We start from the raw sequence: 6,000 nt of genomic DNA on the forward strand, positions 1-6,000 counted from the left end.
GCCAAATTATCAAAGGGGAAGGAAGAGAGCGTAGGAATTAAATTATCCAAAATAAAAATAGTGGAGGAGGAAATGGCTTGATTATTAAATACCCTGTGAATGATTGACTGAAAGTAATTACTACAATTATAAAACTGAGCAGAAATAAGTAGAATAAAATATTTTAAAAAATTATAACTTTATTTTAAATGCTTTTCCACTTTGCAAACTTTTATTGCAGTACACACTGCCGATCGACAGTCTTCGCATTCACAGGATAGGGTATGCAAGTCCCACAAAAAATTGCTCAATTGAAATATGGACGAGGCTGCACGCCTGCAAGAGTGCAACAAATGGGAAATGGCTTCTTGCAACACATAACAAATGCGTATTTAATGTGTCGAGGGGGCGAAGGGGTACCGGGGGGTCGGTGAGGCAGCGCGTTTACTCGATTTCCATTTAACGCCTTAAGTATTTTTTTGTCGCTTTGCTTAGTTTATGGGTGGTCAGCGTTGAGGCCAGAAGCCCTCGGGGCCTCTTGCATTTTAATTTGTTTTTAATAAACGGCGGCAGCAGCAACAGCAACAGCAGAGACAACCATTTTTGTGTGTTGTTTGATATATGCAACAAGATTATAGAGCCTGAGCACTGACCAAGGCGGCAGCTCGGCGAGTTTGTTCGTGTAATTTGGAATTCAACACCCCGAAAAGAGTTGGTTATTAACTGGGAAAACTGTGGCACACTTAATAGCTGGTTGTCAATGCACCAGCTGCTCTGACAGACAGCATAAGAAATAGCCGTAAATGGTTGGAAATGTTAATTTAAACGGATAAAACATGGCTTAAATATGGAAATTCTAAAACGTATTTATCAGAGCTTTCAATCGAAGTGTAGTAACATAGAGATGGTGCCCTGTTTTTGACAATTTCAATTCCCTAAGTCGATGTTACTGTATACATAATTAATTGCATATCAGTTTCCTTGAGAATTGGACATACTTAACTATTGCAAGAGTTCTCTATTTATCGTTAGTCTTGCAACACTACTTTATATAGCTCAGACTCTTGAATAAGTAAAATCTAATGATCTCCCATTTGCACTATCGATCGCATAAATTGCAAAAAAAAAACAAAATAACAGCAACTTAATTATTATTGTTATTATTATTATTGCATATATGCCGCATTTTTTTGAAAAACATAAGAAAAATGCAGTCTAACATTTATTTATAAATAGCACAGAAACTGACAACGGCAATTAACAAGCCTGAGAATTTGGTACGGACTGACTGCATTTCGGCATGTCAGTTCAGTTCAGTTGAGCTCAGTTCGGTTCGGATCAGTTGAGTTCAGTTGGTACCCCCCGTCAGTGGGTAGCCTGCAGCTGTCTATGTGAAATGGAACTGCTCCAATTTACAAGAAATCTCTGTGTGCCCCCTAGGAAATTCCTTCGATCCGAATAATTGAACCGGATTTGCGCCGTTTGTGCAGTTCGCCATTTGTCGCGATATTTTGGTCAGAATTAATTATCACGCCGCGTCCAACTCTCTTAAGTGGCTGTCGAAAAGCCAAATAACAGCCATGAAAAAAAAAACAAATAAATAAAATACAACGGAAAAAATTGAAAAAGGAAAAAGTCTAGAGTCTTAAGAAATCTGTGAGTTTTAGAGCTTTATGTTGTCTTGCACCTGGCGACAGGTCAGCCCCTTGAAAATAAAAAAAAAAATAATAAAAACACAAAAAAAATGTTTACAAACGCGACGCGCATATTGCACAAAAGTTACCGTCAGTTGTGAAAAATTAACTACAAGTGCTCTTTGTTGTTTTTGTTGTTGGTGTTGTTGTTGTTGTTACTGTTGCAGCTTTGTCTCTGCAACAGCTGCAAGTGTCTGGCACTTGTATGCTGCATGCTGCACATATTTTTTCTTCGTTTTTCCCAAACAAGACTTAAAAATTATATGAAAATTTATGATACATTTGCCTGCACTTGGTTGTCAACCCGACAGTGGCTGGTGGCTGGGATTTGGAACGTGGTGTGGGTACAGCAACAGGTTGAGGTTGTGGTAGATATAGAGGTGGAGGTAGAGCTAGAGGTAGTACAGCTGCCAGGTGAGCACCAGCGACAGGGCTGCCTAATGGCCGAATGGGATGCCATGGCTCCGGCTATGTTTTGTAATGGGCCGAACAATTTTGGGTTAATTGGCTTTGGCCCACTTGCTTGCAATGGTCTACCAAAAACAGCTGTCTCTGGCAATTTATTTGACAGTTACCCGGCAATCCCTGAATGACATTTCAGAGCTAGTCGAAGTTAGTAGGCATTAGGTAATCCTATTCAAATACTCACGTTTTACATTGACTTGTGTGATGAGCAGGTCAATTGTGAAAAGTATTGAGTCTCAAAGTGTTGGCTTAGAAGAAGTCGATTAAAAAAAGGAGTCTGCATTAAAATCAACACCAAAATCCAGAGGGCAAAAATTAATTTTAACAAAATTTAATAACATTTGAATGCAGAATCAATTTAGAGGCCATTCCATTTATAAAATGACATTCCGCTTGAAAATCGATCCAGATTTGATAAAGCTATGAAAGTTTGAAGTTGGTCGCACCCTTGACCTAGAAACTTTACAAGTCAAAATTTTTGTTCAATTTCCCATGATTTTTTACAAAAAAATGAAAGGTCTCAGAATCACGTTTAAAGTGTTGTTTAATACTAATTACGATATAAGGAGTCGATTAAAAGTGAAAACTTGAGATTTAAAATTTTCAATTTTCAAAATTTCAAAGGGGGGACCCTTAGCATCGAACCCATGTTTTTAAGAAAAATAATTTTTTTTACAAAATTAATTAAATTTGAATGCAGAATCAATTTGAAGGCCAATCCATCACCAAAATGACATTCCGCTTGAAAATCGGCTAAGTTTTGACAAAGTTATGGAAGTTTGAAGTTGGTCGCACCCTTGACCTAGAAACTTTAAAAGTCAAAATTTTTGTTAAATTTCCCATGATTTTTTACAAAAAAATGAAAGGTCTCAGAATCACGTTTAAAGTGTTGTTTAATACTAATTACGATATAAGGAGTTGATTAAAAGTAAAAACTTGAGATTTAAAATTTTCAATTTTCAAAACTGCAAAGGGGGGACCCTTAGCATCGAACCCATGTTTTTAGGAAAAATAATTTTTTTTACAAAATTAATTAAATTTGAATGCAGAATGAATCAAAAGGCCAAACCAAGATCAAAATGACATTCCGCTTGAAAATCGGTCTAGTTTTGACAAAGTTATGAAAGTTTGAAGTTGGTCGGATTTTGGTTGTGCTATATTGTAATTGTTCCCTGATTTTAAAATTTTCTGATAAAATATAAATTGTATATAATCTTTATTCTCTTCTTACTTTATTAATATGCTACTCAGGAGGATTAAAATCCGATTGATTCTCGTTCAGCTGATGTAGTAATTTAGAATTATTCATTCTAATCACATTTATCTTTTGGTTCAAACGCTTTGATAATTTCTAGTTCAAGAATAATCAATTATAGTCAGTTGAATTTGTTAAATCGTCATTAAAACTATGCCCCAGTTCACACTTCCGTTCACAGGGCAATATAAAGGTCAAGTAATCGTGTAAAAAAATAACAGATTAATCCGATAGCAGAAAAATCATTGAATGATTCAGCTGCTTTTGCCCAGCCGTCTTCGCAAACATTTGTTTATAATCCAAATTTATTTCTTCAGTGGGTAACAAAGTTGCCACAGTTTTTTTTTTTTTGTATTTTTATACCCTGAGCCCATTGAAAATGGGCAAAAAAGGGTATAATGTGTTTGGCAGAATGTATGTAACAGGCAGAAGGAGGGGTGGCAGACCCCATAAAGTATATATATTCTTGATCAGGATCAACAGCCGAGTCGATCTAGCCCTGTCCGTCTGTCCGTCTGTCCGTCTGTCCGTCTGTCTGTCCGTCTGTTTGAACGCGTCGATCTCAGAGACTGTAAGTGCTAGAGACTTCAAATTTGGAATGCAGGTTTGTGAATACCATACGCAGGTCAAGTTTGTTTCCAATTTTTGATGCCACGCCCCCTTCGCCCACAAATTGAAAAAAAACGATTTACAGGCGCAATTTTTGACATAGCACTCCCTAACTGAACAATCAGTTGAGAAGTATGCGTATTAAACGACCCTGAAAATTTCAAAGCGATAGACCCATAAATAAAGAAGTTATTTCGGAATTTAGATTTAGTTGAATAATTACATTTGGATGGCAAATCAAACGTGCGAGCGAGACAGCATGTTCACGTTTGTATGCAAGGCGCGCACAAAGACAGAACGAATTAGTACCCATTTTTTTTTTGGTACCAAATATGAATTAAGCGATAAGCAAAAATATTATCGATATCATGTAATGAAAATGTTAATGTATAATTTATGTATATACAAATATACAATTTGATTAAAATATAATTGTGTTAATATATAAATATGTATTTTTGCATGGCAAAAATCAGCAGAAGCTGATAGCTATGTATGTATGAAATTGCATGAGAGAAATAGCGATCATTTTGCAGCACTACTCTTGCATCTTTGCCGAGCACTGAAAGCTGCAAAATAATAATTTTAATTATTAATATTTTCGATTCCTTACACATATATATAATAAGTATCTGCTTATTATCGTTGTAAAAAAAACTTAGCATTTTCCGCTTTAAGAATCTCGTAAAATTAGACATTGCCTTTATTTCAAATTTCGCGCACTGCAGCAGCCTTTGGCAGGCTTGAATTTGTTGCGTAAGTGGGAGAGAGAGAGAGGAAAATGGGTGCTGCCAGATTGCAGGCTGAGCAAAGTTGTAGTTTGTGGCTACTCTTGACACACGCTACATCGATTGCAAGCGATTACGATTACGACTTGCGATTTACCAATTTATCAATTTCTAATTAATTTTAAATAAGTTTATTATATTAAAGTTTATTATATTAAACTTATTTAAAATTAATTAGAAATTGAAAAATTGGTAAAGCGCAAGTCGTAATCGTAATCGAGTGATGTATTAGTTCAGTGAGGCATTAATAACGTAGTCTGCAGTGATAAGCACAGTGACTTCAGAAAACCGAAAGTTGTTCATAGTTTCGCGTGTGTAATTTTTGATACCCTGAGCCCATTGAAAATGGGCAACAATCAACTTTTATAAAAGAGTACATGGGCTCAGGGTATCCTACTGTCGAGCGTGCTCGACTGTAGCCGCACCTCACCGCGAGCGAAGCGAGCCGGGGGTAGGCGAGCGAAGCGAGCAGGGGGCGGAGCCCCCTTGTTTTTTTTGTGGTGGTGGGCAATTTGCATCGCACCACGACACGTTGCAGATCAGGCGTACAGCTGCCAAGCCTCGGCAGCACCTCCCACAGCTTCCCCCTACACACCCAAAGCTCCACATGTGCAACAACAGCAGCCGTTGTGGCAGCAGCGTTGTTGCAGCTTTGCCTCCCGCTGCCACTTTGCATAACAAACGACTTTATTAATTTTCAAATTACCGAAAGTCAGAGGCCGGCTGAGCATTTTGGTTTGCAGTTTTGTTGGCCTTTATGTAGCACTTGGAAATGAGTTTAAGCCCGTGTTGGGTTTGCGTTGTTGTTGCTGTTGCTGTTGCCTTTTTCGGTGGGCGTTGTGAGAAAATCTCCGTTGCAAGAAAATGCCATGGATCCGCGTAGCGTGTGGGCAGCAGCTGCAACAAGCCCGAGGGGGCACAAAAAAGCGCAAATATCTTATGCTAATATTTGTTAAAAGCAAAATGTCGCTTCGTGCCAACTTGGCTAATAAATCAGCAATTTATAAATGCCCAAAGATTGATGAGTCTTAACGTGGCCAAAGCCAAAGCTGCGGCCGTGTGACAAGCGACAACTACTTAGCCGATGGGGGCAGCTGCTCTAAACGTGATTGTAAGAAGACTGGAAATAGCGGGGAAACGGGGAAAGTGAGGGGAATTAAACACAGAAATGTATAATGATAATTTCTCAATTAAGTTGCGGCGGCATTAG

Source organism: Drosophila innubila, assembly GCF_004354385.1.
Source record: "Drosophila innubila isolate TH190305 chromosome 3L unlocalized genomic scaffold, UK_Dinn_1.0 0_D_3L, whole genome shotgun sequence".
Classification (NCBI taxonomy): domain Eukaryota; kingdom Metazoa; phylum Arthropoda; class Insecta; order Diptera; family Drosophilidae; genus Drosophila; species Drosophila innubila.